General features: G+C 38.3%; 1 protein-coding gene across 3 annotated transcripts in view; it reads right to left on the minus strand.

Moving 5' to 3' along the window:
• Bmper (BMP binding endothelial regulator) overlaps positions 1–16,998 on the minus strand; it is a 235,952-nt gene that overhangs the window by 185,692 nt on the left and 33,262 nt on the right. The gene's annotated exons all lie outside the window — the stretch shown is intronic.

The raw sequence follows: 16,998 nt of genomic DNA on the forward strand, positions 1-16,998 counted from the left end.
TAAAACCCAAATACCTGGAAATAGCCCGTGAGCATAGTGCAAATCCAGCTCACTTCAACAGGACAAAGGGACACAAAACCGCCACATGGCCTGCATGTATTTCTGATCTGTATATTTCTTAGAGACAGCAAAGTGATGAAATAGTGCCTTATGATCTCATAACTTCATAGTATCAATATAATATGTTCAATATCTGGCATTGATATAAGATAATAAAATAGATTCTATGAATCACAAATGAATTTGGCTTCTATTGAACAAAATATGCTTTGGAACTTTTAAATATGATTAATATAATGAAATAAAACTGCAAGAGAGAAAAACACTTGCAACTTTTTTTCTTTATACAAACCAGTCACCCATCATTCTTGCACTTGATCTGTTCTGACCATAAATAATTCTAAACATGGGAGTCCTTCTTCCTTCCACTGGGCAGAATCACCCTGCTGCGGCCACGCCACCCTCAGCAGCCCCTTGTCAGGGAGCCAGCACCCACTGCTTCCTGAGAGGCAAGGGAGAAGGAACCAGGTGGAGCTGGTACTAAGCAAAGATAAAGAGAATCAGTAACACAACCATGAGTGACTGTCCTGTCAAGCCCCCAGACTGACCTTCTAATGTGGACAGGAAAATGTCACTACAGGCCATTCCCAAAGAGGAGTTCCAAAAATTGTTTTTGAAAAACATTATGTGAAAAAAAAAAATCTCCAATAGGCAAAATGGGAAAGAAAAGAGAAAATTAAAATCCTTGCCTATTGTTGCAGGTGGGGCATTGTGCTTGAGGTTTTTGCCTAGGGTTCAATTTTATTCTCATGGAAGGCCCCACAGGACAGACAACATTTTACCCCCACATTGTTAAAACAAGGAATCAAGGTTGAGAAGAGTAGAATGACTTTGTCCCAGTCAAGCAGCCGCTTTGCCTGTCTTACGCCAAACCTATGCTGCCTTTCAGTGACAATTCACAAAAAGTCATGAATGGAATCCTCAGTTTCCCCAAAGTAATTTTTAAACATCAGTAAATATCACTTTGATGATCATAAAAAATAAGTCATACACAACACACATGTGAAATAATCCCTCTGTGATTAAGGCAATGCTCTGTGTGATTTTTATATTTTGGGAATACATAACATGATGTAACCTTTATGGTTGATTAAACAGTGTACTCGGGGATGGTTGAATTACTACCCTTCCTTCTCACTCTCTCTTTTCTCTCTCTCTCTCTCTCTCTCTCTCTCTCTCTCTCTCTCTCTGGGGGGTGGGCACCAGGGATTGAATTCAGGGCACTCAACTACTGTGCCACATCCCCAGACCTTTTTTAATTTTTTAATTTTGAAACAGAACCTCACTAAATCGCTAAATCACTGAGGACCTCACTAAATTTCAGAGGCTGGCTTTGAACTTGCGATCCTCCTGCCATAACTTCCTGAGCCACTGAGATTACAGACATGTGCCACCACACCCAGCCTCTTTTTTTTTTTTTCATTTTAAAATAGATTCACCAGAAGATACATGGACTTTCCGTTCACAAAGGAAAGGAGGTTTCATGAAGGAAGGGAGGTTTCCAACCTCTTCCAGTGTTAACCTCTTGTATAACCACAGTACAATACCAAAACCAGGAAACTTATAAAATCTACTAATATAGATTTTACATTAGATTTAAACAGAGCTTATGTAGATTTTTACCAGTTTCATACATGTGTGTGTGTGTGTGTGTGTGTGTTTCCATTCAGTTTTATCATATGTAGACTCTTATAACCCATCAACTCATAGAACTATACTAGCACCATAAGGCTCCCTTGGGCTATTCATTTATAGCCACACTCTCTCTGCTGTATGCTTCCATCCCTAAACCCTGGCAACCGCTAATCAACTCTTCATGTCTACAGTTTTGTTATTCAAGAATGTTCTATTAAATGAATCATATGTGTGTAGTCTTTGAGATTGACTCTTCTCTCAGAATAGTTCCTCTGAGCTCCATCCAAGTTGTTGCATGGATCAATAGCTTGTTCTTTTTATGGCTGAGCAGCATCCCCTAGTATGGATGTACCATAGCTTGTTTAACCATTTACCCACTCAACAACATCTGGGTTGCTTCCAGGGTTTTGCTTATACAAGTAAGGCTGTTGGGAATATCGGTGTATAAGACTGTGCGTGCACACTAGTTTTTGTTTTACTGCTCAAGAATGCAATTGCTGAGTCATATGGTAGTGTATGTTTTTTTGTTTTTTTAAGAAACTGTCATACTAATTTCCAGAGTGACAGAACAATTTGACATTTTCACCAGCTATGTATGAGATTCTCCACATCTTAAGTAGCATTTGGTAGTGTTGGCGTTTTTTTAGCCATTTTTATAGGTAAATAGTGATATTTCATGGTGGTTTTGATTTGCATTTTCCTAATACCTAATGATACGAGCATCTTTTCATGTAATTAATTGCCATAAGCACTCTAGCATATCAACATACTTTATATATACTCTTTGATGAAATGTCTAGTTATAGCTTTTGTCCATTTTCTAATTAGATTTTTTTTGTTCTATTCACAAAGTTTTCCATAGAGCAAATATGTGTTATATTGATGATATTCAAGTTATCAATTTTTCCTCTTATGGGTTTTGTGTCAAGTCTGAAAATATTTTGCCCAATTTTAGGTCCCAAATATTTTCTCTGACATGCTTTCTCTAGACTTTTTTTTTTACATTTCATATTTAAGTCTGTGATTAATTTGACTTGATATCTATATTATGTATAATGCATAGACCAGGTTTATTTTGTCGATGGCTATCTAATTACTTCAGCAGCTACTATTGTAGTCATATTATAAGTAAACTGATTTGACCCATTTTAATCTCTTTTTCTTTTTCAGAATTGTTCCAGCTACTCTAGGTTCTTGGCTTTTTTATGTAAAATTTGGGATAAGCTTTTCTATGTCTGCAGAATACTCCTATCGATACCACTCCTTTTCATACCTTTTAAAAAAAATTATTTATATGGGAGATCAGGCTTGATCCAAACATCATTCAGGAACCTCTCCCAGTGCCAGATGAAGCTGGCCTGTGTCTGCCAAGTCCTACCCTAAATATTGGGAAGCATTTGCCAAGGAGCAGTCCAAGGACTTAGGGTATCCCTAGGGGCTATAAAAATGGAGATGCCTTCAACCCATCTTCATCCTCTTATCCGCCACCTCTTTTACCTGGGTTTGTTTCTAGTAGGTTTAAGCTAAGCTTCTTGTGCTTGAGATGATGTCAGAACTGTGTGGCCAGCAGAAGAGGCCTCTGATTAAACAGGCCACCATATCTGCACAGTCCGAGGGAAGCTGTGTGGTGCCCCTCTGGTCTCTTGCCACAGAATCAGAGAGGGATTTTTGATGTGTTTGAAACACACATGGGCAGGGAAAATTCACCCATTCTAGAAACAGGACGAAACTGACAAGTACCTTAACCTATGGAAATAAGCCTGACACAGACTGCCAAATATCTGGCAAGAAAAGCAATTTCTGACTCATGTGATGAAACCGGGAGAGGAATAGGGACAATTCTCCACATGGCACACGTCGCCCACTCAGCACCCAAGCCAAGGTGGAAGGAGGTGCTGGGCCTTCAGTCTCAGGTTTCCTGAATCTGAGAGGAATCATTGATTTCTGAATTTTAGCTTATCAACAAAGACTTTTCTTCTTAAATTGTATTTGTTTTGTTAGTTAAATTGTTAAAACGAAGAAAATATGGGACACCAGCATGTAGTCAGTGGTGTATTGCTAAATGTTTAATAACTGGCTCTGTAGTAAGAAAAAAACACTGATTTTACAATTTCTAATCCCAAGGTATAAATACTCCCACCACAGTTGATTTCAAACTATTAATGTGCTCTCAGTGAGCACAGGGTTGCGAAGATAAGCACTCGAGCATATCAACATACAGAACCACAGAGAGACCATCCCTACTCCCAAAATTCAAAACCTGAAACTTTTTGAGCACCAACATGGTACCACAAGAAGAAAATTCCATACCATGAAACTTTGTTTCACACACAAAAGCAATCAAAACACTGTACAAAATTACCTTCAGGCTATGTGTATAAGTTATATATAAAATCTAAAATAAATTTTGTGTTTACATTTGAGTACCATCCCTGATCTATCTCATATATATTCAAAAATTATTAAACCTAAAAAAAAATCCAAGCATTTTGGATCAGGTATATTTGACTTGTATTTATTTTAAAATTAGATGCTATTGTCTCTGTAAAACTTTTCACCTTCCTAACAGAAGAACATGAACCTTTGGCTAGAGTTCAGGGTATTTATTAGCATCAGAGGCCCTGCTATTTATCCCATATACCTAGATAAACTTACATAAGAAGAGCAATCACATCTTTTCAGTTATTACAGTATAACTGGTTCTCCTTCTCCTAACTCTGGCATACAAAAACACATAATTTAACCAGGAGAACAAGCGTTCCAGGATCAATTAAGAGTACAGGTGCCCAATGAAAACTACACAAATGTCCATCAGAGCACAAATGGATCAACAAAACGTGGTATGTACATACAACAGACTATGATTCAGTCTTTTAAGGAATACAATTCTGATACATGCCACAACATGGAAAAAACCAAGTCCTTTCCTCTTTCATTTCATTCTTTGAATAACTGAGAATCTTTATTGTACAATTAACAATATTTTTAGATGCCTAAAAATAAGAAAACATGACCCTGCTTTTACATTTAGCACCTCAGTATGGCCTTGCCTCTGGAGCTTGGAAGTTATTATCCTTGCTTCTGCATTCACAGCCTCATCAGGGTGGCCATGCCACAGTCCCCAGGGCCCAATAAAACAGAAGCTCAAAGAGTGGGTTCTGAGAATGCCCAGACATTCCTGGGCTGTCAGAGAGCTATCTCACATATTCGTCCACAGCTGGTCGATGCCCAAGCACGTCTTCAGATAAACATCATGAGACTTTAACCACCACACTCCTGGAAACACAAGGAGCTGGCTCTGGTGTAGACAGACTCACCCTGAATGAAGAAGGCACTCAAGTTCACAAACATACCAATGTGCTTTGTTCACCTTCATTATCGTATAGTCCTATTACACACCAGCCTCTTCAGCAGACAGACTTCTAAGCAAATACACACTAGCTAAGCTGAGATTCTTCTCAAAAAGGAAATCTAGAACATCAGATGTTAATAGAAATAAAAATAAGTACCAACTTCTGAAGAGATTGTGAGCCTATTCTTTGATAGTCCAGAAAGAATGCTATCATCGCAGCATAATAATCACTTTTAATTAATATAGCTAGCTGGACACTCAGGCGTCTTCATAAGTAGACACATGTCACATATACAGACATGCTTTCAATTTCACAGATGCAAAACTTAAACAGCAACTAAAAGAGAACCTAGAGAGTTTGCAGGACATTTCACATCAAATCATTCCTTTCCTGGGCTTTCTGATGCTGTACCCCAACTTCCCATCCAGAACACTTAGCTTTACTTTTCTCAGGTTTCGAGTCTCCATGAAACAATGCCATTAGAAACCTAAAAGGAAATGAGAATGTTTTGATTCCAAGACATTTTGTGATAATAAGCATCCCCACAAGAGCACTGCTGTAATAGCCGATGTGTACTCGGGGTCCTTCGGCTGAGGCCTTGCAGTGCAAGAGAGCTAGCTGTGCTACAGTTGTAATAGGTGGGACAGAGGAAGCTGGTCAGTGGAAAACTAAGCTATTTATGTTAGGTAGCTTAAAATAAGGTAGTTCTTAAATCCCTAATGTTCCTAAGGCATACTTTTCTAGCTACCCTCTGGCGCATCTGGCACCTACATCCTTGAGATTGTTCTTTTTGATCCATTCTGGATTTTTTAAAAAATAAATATGAAAAAACAAAAAAAAAAAAAAGCATCCCCACAATGAAATGTAATATAAGACAGTAAGGGGGAAACCATCTGAAAGTGCTGAGCAGTTTACTCTTTAGAGTAGGGGCATTATAAGCAGGTACAGTATTGTTTTAAAAACACCTGCAGAAACCCCAAGCCAAGTTAGGGGTGCATTTTATACAATGATATAAAAAGAGAACAGGTGTGATATTAAAATGATGGTACCTAGGAAATCTGAAGTCATAATGGCAGAATATTACCTAGTAACTTTGCACAATTCAATGAGGCACCTATGAGAAAATTACACTTAGGTGAACACTAAGTCAATTAGCACTAAAATACACAACAGCCACTTCCAGGTGAAAAGACACTTAGACTGTGGTGGTTGTAAGGATTTTTGTTTTTACAGTTTAGAAAATTCAATGGGAAGAAAAAAAAAAAAAAAAAAGACAGTAAAAGGTAAAAGCCCAGGACCGATTTACAGACATTCAGTCATTTTCTTCACTCGTACTTATCCCTTCTTATGCTCTCCCTATCATTCTCTCCCAACTTTTAGGTAAGCCAGTAATAACACATTAAATGTACACTTAATACTGAAGACACATATTGAACTAAAACGACTGGAATTTGGCCCCTTGGCCCCTTATGTCCTGTTTTTCTCTAGTCCCCTTCTTCCTACATATCTTCAGTGGGCACTCAGCGTATGCCAGGCACAAGTAGCAGGGCTGAGAAAATTATAGTCACTGTCCTTACAGAACTGCCAGTATGCTGGGAACACCAGAAAATTAAAGGCTAAATGATGAGAAGAGATACCTAGTTCTACAGCAAGTGTCCACAGTTGCCAGGAAGCAATGCCTAAAGTGAGATCTGAAGAAAGGGTCAAAGTCATGATTTCCAACCCCAGATAAATATCTACCTTGTATAATCCCATCTTTGCATATGAGCCAGACTTGTGCATTTGATCAATATCATAGGTGGATAGGTTTTGTTAACTGGAAAAAGAGAAGAAATTATCTGGGTATTATTAAGGTTCCTCATCAGTTTTGACTTTGAGTTATCAAAAGGAAGATTATCCTAAGTGAGCCTGATGAACAGGTGAATCCCTAACATGGGTCTATAAGTCAGAGAGGGGCTGTCCCATTGGCATTGAAGAAGAAAGCTATTCTACAGCTGCAAGAAACAGAATTCTGCTGATAACCACATGAACTTAGAAGAGGATTCTGAGACTCAGGAAACTCAGACCTCCCTGGCACCAAGATTGCAGCCCAACAAAGGACCAGCTAAGTATGCCCAAAATCCTAACCTATGCAAGCCATGAAATAATAAACAAGTTGTCATAACCAGCTATATATCAATAGAAAACTAACCTCAACCTCAGCAACAGAAGGCAGCTCTGAGGCTGGTGGCTGCTGTGTTCTGATAAGGCTATCAGGCGCTTACATGGAAGATAACAGGGAGAACAGAGCCGCACAATGTTCTTTGTGCATAGAACATTCTCAACTTGGCCCACTTTAGGAAAATGAAAACTGATGCACCCAAAGTCAGCGGCAAGCCTTAGAAATCTAATCTCCTAACTTAAAGGCAACCACAAACTCTCCACTTAAACTGCCTTCCCAAATCCTACATAATCCAAAAAACAAAACCCCTGAGAAAATGGGTTGAGGCAAATTTGACAGGAAAAGCTGATCTGTATTTTAAATTTCCTTACCACTTTTAACAACAAAAGCAGATTTTTGTAAAGTATGACTTTAATGTTAACAAGGTCCTTTTAAATAAATAGGGTCATTTTTATTTAAATGCCAAAATAGCCTGGTTTATATTATGGGGAAGCAATCTAGGAATTATAATATTTTATACATCTTTTTTCAGTTAGGGAAAAAGGAAAAAAAAGAAATCACTATTGTTTTTTATTTTGTTTTTTCTTGTCTTTAGAAACATATTAATGACCCCCACTCAGATTTCTGGTGCTGGGTAGATAAAATGAGTTATACTGAGTTATATTTTACATCAAATCATTAAAATATATATGCAGGAATTCCAGAGACTAACACTTTCATTAAGAAGTGCATCAGAAATTCTCTAAAGCTCCAAAAACTGGTAAAAAAAAAAAAAATAACAGCAACACTGCAAACTGAGTATCTCAATGATGGAGAGTCAATGTAATTTCCCAAGATAAGTTTAAAGTGACAAGTTAGTGTCAGCACTAAAACAGCTTGGAGTAAATTTAGCAGAAACTTCTCTTGGAAGGATCCCAAGAAACTTATACAGAAGTTGACTCCAGGAAAAGACACAGGGTATCTGAAGTAAAGAGTGGTAGGGAACCTTGCTTTACTATAGACACTTCTGTACTTTTTAACAGTTTGGTGTGCATTATCTGTTTAGAAATATTTGAACCTGGCAATGGTGCACACCTGTAGTCCCAGATACTCAGGAGGCTGAGGCAGGAGGACTGTTCGAGCCTACAAGTTCATGACCAGTCTGGGCAGAACCTCGTCTCAAAAAGTTGGTTTTTTGTTTGTTTGTTTGTTTGTTTTAATTACAAAAGCTAAGTCACAAAGTGTCTCCCTGGAACACTACTGAAGAGGGAAAAAAAATTAATAAAAGAAAAATTTAATCAAAAACTAAATTTTACGGTTCCCCTAAATTTAAATGCCAATTAGTAAGAAACTACTGCCTCCTCAACCATGTGTTGTTTTCAATCACCTTCAGAAATCTCTGCCTACAAATGGCCTTTGAAATAGCTGGAAGAGGAAGAGGGCAGCAAGACCAGAGGCTACTGAAACAATCCTCATTCAGATGCTACTCCCTGCTTTATCTCCAGAGCCCTCTTGACTCTGGGTCTCCTACTTCTTATCCCACTGACAGACCTTTGATCCAAAAGAGGGTTCGTCCTCATTTGGGATGCAAAACCCGAGGCAAGCCATCATCCAGACTGATAAAATAAAATAATTATCAAGGAATTTGGTCATGTCTAAATGGAAGGAAGGCAGAAGTTAAGGAAAGAACCACTTTTTTATGGAGGCCACAGACAATACCCAGTTATGACTGCCAAAACAAGTTTGGTTAAAAGCAAACAGCCCGGTTGGCACACAGCTAACTCAGCTTTTTCATCTTAAAATGTTTAAACAATAGGACAGTTTACTCTGTTAACACAGAGAGCATGATTATTCTTATACAAGATTTTTTATTAAAGATGTTTATTCCTGTAGATGGTAAGTGGCTGGTTCCCTCTAAAATAGTCACATAGCAATATTCTGAAAGGCATGATCATCTTCCAGGTCATTCTCAAAGGACTGAGAAAAGACTCTTTATTCATAAGCTTTTACCTTATAAATTACAATCTAAAACGAATAATGTTCAACCCATCACCATTATTCATAGTTTTCTTTCCTTTAGTCAGTAATTTTTCTGTACAAATGAGCCCAATTAAAATTCCCCATGCATATGGCTAATTATTATTTATCAGAGCCCCTAATGGTTGGCCAGATTTTGGAAGTTAGTGTGCAAAACTGATGTTTGACTTCTTTCTTTTCATTTTACAAGACATCATAGGATAATTGTTAGGTAATATATAAAAATTAAAACTACTCGAGCACAATGGTGCACACCAGGGAATCCCAGCAACTTGGAAGGCTGAGGCAAGAAGATCACAAGTTCAAGGCCAGGCTCAGCCACTTAGCAAGGTGTTACACAATGTAGTGAGACCTGTCTCAAAATAAAAGAATATTAAAATAAAGGGCTGGAGATGCAGCTCAGTGGTAAAGCAACCCTGGGTTCAATTTCCAGTACCAATAATAAAAAAAATAAATAAATAAGTGTATGTTAAAACTATTAGAAAATGCAAGCCATGGGGTCACAACCAACCAAAATAGAAGAGAAGGCACAATGAAATCAAAGATAAAGAGATCTTATAGAAAATAAACCCCACTTGACAAATAAAAGACTATCTTTTTCTATCTTCCATCAAAGTATTGTGGACAATTAATATTTCATGTTCTATATGAAGAAAGAGAATGGAATTTGACCTATACAGCTTGAAACACACCTTATTCATTTATGATCCTCTAATAACAAACATATATTCAGATAACAAATACATTATTGTTCATGAAAGAACCCCAAATTAAAAGATGATTTTCAGTCCAAGTAAATATAGAAAAGCTGCCAAAACTGTCTGTTTGATTCCCAATGATCTCATTTGTTTTCATCAAACAATATTGAGTCTTTTCAAATTAGATTAATCTTTTGCCCAGTTATTAGGCTATTTGGATAAAAATTTATAACCATTATTAGCATAAGAATAATCTCAAAAGTACTTTGACATAGTTATTTGAGAGGAATTAGTTATAATATACTTATTTTTTGTTTGAAAGAATATTCTGGCTTCACAAAAGTTAAGAGCAATTTGGTAAGAAGCACTATCCCACTAAAATCTGGCAAAGGGATCAGTAAATACTTATTGAATTAATGAATAAATGGAACATATGAGCAATCTGATTAAATCAAATAAGAACACAGATATACACATATGCACACACACATACACAAACACACACACACAAAACTTTCTAAGAATACTTGTAGAAATCTGAGTTGTCCTAAAGTAGGTCTACTCTACTACCTTGTCTTTCATATCAACATCTATTTCAGAAAAAAATGAGCAGAAATTAGGATAGGACTGTCATTTTATTGTCTGATCCACCTACCCTTCCCTAAACAATCAGTAATCAAAACATTTTTTTTTACTTTAACATGTTTCCTAGGTGACATGGGATGCAATAATTACACAATGTCTATGCACAATTTCTCACCTCCATTTGTACCGTGACCTGCATCTGGGAACCCTCTCCAGACCAGTCCTCTATGGCTCTGATCCCTCTATGGCTCCTGATTGACTTTAATTTGATAATAGAAATATGGTGCCTCTTTGGAAGCCTTGCAGAATCTCCTGGATCTGTAGCCCTCGAGCATCCTCTTTCCCTATTCCTCCTCACTCTGGCATGCCTTCCCTGGACAACTTCCCCACTGGCTGGTATTTCTTTATGCATCCTAATAGAGCAAATTCCTTGAGGACATGAACACCTTCCACTTGATCTTTGGAAAACTAATACCTTGGTAACTCAACTTCCCTAGGCCTTCAGTTTCCTCATTTATAAAAAATAAAGAAATTACCTCCTTGCTGTGAAGTCTAGTGATGAGCATAAACCAGCTAACCTAGTATCTAGCAATGGAGGGAAACATTGGCTTTGGTACTTCCATGAAGATAACAGGGGGGAAAGAATTTAAAATACTCCAGATATTCACCTCTCAAACATCAGGGCTTCAACAGCATGAAATGTCAGGTCAATTAAATGTCAGTGCCCATGACTGTTGTGAGCCCCAGAACAGAGCTCTTAGGAGATACAAGCAGGTAACACTTTTCAGAACACCATAAGGAGATCCCAACTTATAAGATTATTGTTCCTGTGGCAACAGCATCAGCACTGAGAAGCTGTGTGCCTAACCAGCAGCCTGACCTCAAATAAAGAAAGATAATGACTCTTAAAAACCTATCAGGACCTCTGTGACCCTCTATGACTGATGCACAATACAGATAGACTTCTGTAATTATTTAAAGGAATAAAGTGAGGCTCCACATAATCATAAATAAATCATGCACTTAATTAAAAAGTGGCCCAATTAGAAGAAGTATACATAGAAGTAAGCAGAAATACAACTATGAACTAATACAGAGACTTCAAATGGCCCAAATTTCTTAAAAAGACAGTGCAGAAAGAGAAAAATAATATGCCTCCTTCTCTTTGTACTTTCCCCATATGGATGTATCAAAACAAACAGAAAAAAATTGTAGCCTCTGAATTTTTTCCAAGGCTTTCAAATGCAGAGTGTGTTGTATGATGAAAAGAATTAGGATGATAATAATAGTATATCTCAACAGAAAAAAATCATTCTTAGGAATAACAGATGGTAAAACATTGTCCCTCTCTTCATCTAGCCTGTATTCCAAATTTGTTCAATTCTGTGAATGCAGTTCTGCAGCGGTGAACCCAAATCTGTGAAGTCAGCATCATTCAAGTCTCAATTTATTGACAACAGTTGGTGCACTCTACAACCCACTGGGAAACAACGGCGATGATGGCCCTCAGTGAGGCTCCTGATAGCATTTCTCACCCACAGAAAGAGGGGAGGAAAATATCCCTCATGATACAGAGAAAAGCAGAGAACTGGCATAAGAGTGTGAATGTGGTGGTCTAAATTGAGGCAATCAGCTGGATGGAATGGAAACAAGGGGAATCTGGCAAGCTTTACAGGCAGGTGTATCATCTTTTAGGGAGAAAGGACTTTAAAACTCTCAACGGAATAGGACAGGAGAATAGTCTTACCTTTTGGGTAGCCTTTTAATAATGTCCACCAGAATTTAAAGCATGCACCCACACGCCCACACTACATAGCATACACACACACACACACACATACACACACACACACACGTGGATATACACATGCACTTATCACATGCATGTATGCACACACACGCACAAGCACACACACAACACACACCACTTTTGGTCACAGGTTTCACAGACACATGTAGGCACAGCAGGCATGGCAAGGTGGCCTCCCTGCTGCTTAGCAAAAGTCTGAAATCCAGATATATATCGACTGGGAGATGTTAAATGAATTATTGCACATCAATGCTATGGAACCCATAAAACAACTGGAAAAGCATGAACTGGCCTGGGAAAATTCCTAAGTCATATTATTGGAGATTTTAAAAAAGCAAACTGCAAAAGACTATGTAGTTTCATTCCATCTCCATACAAATAAAAGCACACACACAAAATTATATATATGACTCCAAGAGGCCTGGGAAAGATATAATACATTGATGACAGTGATTATTTCTAAGTAGTTGACAGTTATTATTTCATTTTTTTTAAGAGAGAGGGAGAGAGAGAGAGAGAGAGAGAGAGAGAATTTTTAATATTTATTTTTTTAGTTATTGGCGGACACAATATCTTTGTTTGTATGTAGTGCTGAGGATCGAACCCAGGCCGCACGCATGCCAGGCGAATGCGCTACCGCTTGAGCCACATCCCCAGCCCCGACAGTTATTATTTCTTGCATTTTTTTAAGGCTCAAAAAGGACTCTCTTTCCCCTTTCCTGGACAAATGTTTTGGTGTGGTAATGTATTAATGTAGTGGTTGTCTAATGAAAGTTAAAATTAAACATAGCTGTGCTAGGAAAGAGAAAGAGGGAAAGAGAGGTCAGAAAAGAAAAAGACCCCAAAAGATGATGGGAAGTGGTTAGCCAGTTCTTGGGGTTCAAGTTCCCCTACTTCCACTTATTTACACAACTGAACAACTAAGAAAGACTTTGCCTAAGCTTCAGCAGCATATCAACATCTGAGTTAGATCTTCTCAGCTTTTAGGATATGCTCAGCTTGATTTCTTGTATCATCATTCTAGTTACATACAGTTTTCAAAAGGGAAATAAACAAAGGTTCATGGAAAAAAACATAGTTTCCCAGCTACAAAAGCAAAGAGATGTCTCACCCCCAAATTCTGAGTAGGACAGATAATGACTATCAGCCTCTACAGAATGTGGCTCTTCTTCTTCCTCAAAAACAACCTCTCACTTCTCCCTTTCCTTTATCTGGTGGCAGGATCCTCCAGCCTCAATGTACCCAGGGTCTCAAAGAAGACTTGAAATTGTAGAGCAAGAGCCCAGGCCCAGAGTTCCTGATACAGCATGTCTACAAGATTGATGGTGAGACACCTAGAGCTGTCCCTGTCTCTGTCACTTACTTGCTCTGTGATCTTAGGAAAGTGAATAAACCTCTCAATGACACTATTTGCTCATGCATAAAATGGGGCTCTGGTAGCGCCTCAGCCAGTGCCTGGCTTCAAATACAAAGTCCCAGAGAACTGCCTCTGCTACTTCAATAAAAAAGATGACCATCTTGGTGACTATAATTACTACTGGGCAAGGCCCAGGAATCTGCATTGTAACAACTGCTTCCATGACACATTACATTTTGAGAATGTTTATATTCATGTTTCCCGGTGGTGGGGAGAGGGGTGATGACAGACCACAAGAAACAGTCCTCAAGGGTCACTTGAAGCAATTCAAGTTTTCACTATAGCTCCTCTAAGAAGCCTGAAAGACCCAGACCCTGTACCCATCCCTCTAGGTTAGGCACACACTGTGCACATCTCTGCAGGAGGCTGACCACTTCACCTGGGGAGCAGCTTTCAAAAGTACTCTGAATGCAGTTGCCTTTCAGAATACAGGAAATGTCAGTCCCTCAGTTAAGATTTGAAAAATTAGACACTCAAGGCCTTTGCACGGTGGCACATGCCTGTAGTCCCAGCAGCTCAGGAAGATGAGACGGGAGGATTGCAAGTTCAAAGCCAGCCTCAGCAAGGGACAAGGCGTTAAGCAATTCAGTGAGACCCTGTCTCTAAATAAAACACAAAATAGGGCTGGGGATGTGGCTCAGTAGTCAAGTGCTCCTGGGTTCAAGACCTGGTACCAAAAAAAAAAAAAATTAGACTCTCAATTTCTTTGCTAAGAAAAATTCACTGCATATTATATATATTTTATAAATTATTTAATTTACATATTATTCCCTATATCTGATTAAATTTTTTGACTCTTTGGCAGCTTTGCCTAGAGATCGTTTGGTTCTAAAATAAAGTATGATCAGCAAACTTCTGGGTTAGCATGATTCCCCATTGAATCACTCCATTAAAAACAGAAAAAAAACCTTAATGTTAGCACGTAGATGCCTATTAGAAAACTTAGCAGAAACACAGCTGCTACTGCCTCAGAATTTCTGCAACATACTAATGATTTGTTGTGGTGGTGTTTTTCCCTTTGTGAACAGAAGATAACAAAAGCTTCAGAGGGGTTTACCAGATTCATGGGTGACCAAAGCCCTAGTGGCCTCTGAGTGAATACCAAAATCTGCACTACACTCAGTGCCCTCTTGAGACTATCTTCGGGATCACTCTTCCTATGCTGCACAATGCACTTTAGTTTCAGTTTATCATCACTTTTGTTCAAGGCTAAAGTGCAGGGTATAATCTAAATGCCCCCAAATTGGGTTAGAAATGATCAAATAAATGCTAATACTTTCCCACAACAGAATCTTATGTACCTGTTAAGAACAATATGTTCAGATAAATGGAGATGATATATCCTAACATTAATCTGTAAAATCATCATAATAATAATAATAATAAGTGACATAACTAGTAAGATATCAATCACATAAATACTTTCACACGGGAAAAATATAAAAATAAATATACCAAATATTAACAATTTTTTATATCAATTTACCAAATGTTAAAATTGTTAGTTTCTGGATGGTGAGATGAAAAGTAATATCAGCTTTTCTACAGTTTGGACTCTTTTTCAAAGCTTTTCATATAAGCAGAAGTAACTATTCTAATCAGAAAAACATAAATGAACCAAAATCCTAGTAGTCTTAGTACCTAAGAGTGAATAAATGAATACAACATGCTTGCTTTCTTTTCTTTTTTTTTTTTGGTTTTTTTTTTTTTTGTTGTTGTTCCAGGGATTGATTCTAGGAATGCTGAACCACTGAGCTACATCCCCAGCCCTTTTTATTTTTTTATTAATTTATTTTGAGACACAGTCTTGCTAAGTTGCTTAGGGCTTCGCTAAGTGGCTGAGGCTGGCTTTGAACTTGCATTCCTCTTGCCTTAGCCCCCCAAGCTGCTGGAAGGTGTGTGCCACAGTGACCAGCTATGCTGTGCTTTCTAAAATCCATGAGATAAGCCTTGTTTTGTGAAGTAGAGAGAGAAAAGCAAGTACCTTTAGCATCCTCACCCAGGGCCCCTGCAAAGTCCAATGCCTTCAGGGTCTCTGTCAGGAAGGGCCACTTCAGAGTGAGTAGAGATTCCTGACCTCCCCATAAATGCCTTGAGATGACTATCCTAAAGAGAACTCAGGAAGCTGAATTCACTGGTCTGTTCTTGGATCTAGATCAATTAGAAAAGGCTTATCTGGTTAGAAAGGTTTATCTTGATCATCCAAAAGGATGCTCAGAAAATGTGTCTGTCTTGGGTTATTTTTTTCCCTTGGAAGACTAGGGTAAATGAAGAAAAGGGTGAATAAAATGGATATAGCCCGATGAGAAGGAGAGGAGGGCTATTGCTTGACACACCAGAATAGCCCAAGTTCCCTTATGTACCAGGGATCACTGGGAAAAGAAACACAGTGATAATGTGTGCAAAGAGAAACAACATTTTGCACTAATTTTCCTTTAACTCCCTACAACACTGTCACTATGCTCACTTGACAGGCAATAAACAGGAGAAGGGAGGATCCAGGTCTCCACTGCTCTCATGGTAAGGGTGTTGAGTTAGTTAGCTTCCAGTGGCTCCATACACAGTACCACAAATGTGTTGCACATGGGTGGACAGTAGAATGGGGTCATCCAGGCTGGGAAAGATGGGGAAGGGAAATAGGTAGAGGTTGGCCATTAGGTACAAAATCACAGTTAGATAAAAGGAATACATTCTGATGTTCTATAGCACAGAAGAGTGACTATTGTTAAAATAACTTACTATATATTTCAAAGCAGCTGGAAGAAGGATTTTAAATGTTCCCAACACAAAGAAATGGTGCATGTTTGAAATGACAGATATGCTAATTGGACTTATCTGATCATTATACTTTGTATGCATATATGAAGATATCACATTGTGTCCCATAAATGTGTATGATTATTTTATGATTAATTAAAAATAATTAAAAATAATACTAATAAAGACAAGAGGAATTTATTTTCTCCCAGTTCTGGAGACTGAGAGTCCAAAATCAAGGTGCTGGCAGGCAGTGCTCTACCTGCAGGATCTGAAGAAGGCCCTCCTGGTCTTTGCCCAGCTCCTCCTGGCCCTAGGTACTCCTTGGTTTATAGCAGCATCACTCTAGTATCTGTGTCTCTGGTCCCATGGCCCTCTTCTCAGTGTGTCTGTCTGTCTCTGTCTACTCCTCTTCTTATAAAGACATCAGTCACACTGGATTTGGACCCCCCCTACTCCTGTATGACCTCACCTTAACTAATTTTATCTGCAAAGATTCTATTCCC

This window comes from Ictidomys tridecemlineatus, chromosome 2 (assembly GCF_052094955.1).
Source record: "Ictidomys tridecemlineatus isolate mIctTri1 chromosome 2, mIctTri1.hap1, whole genome shotgun sequence".
In the NCBI taxonomy this organism is placed as follows: Eukaryota; Metazoa; Chordata; class Mammalia; order Rodentia; family Sciuridae; genus Ictidomys; species Ictidomys tridecemlineatus.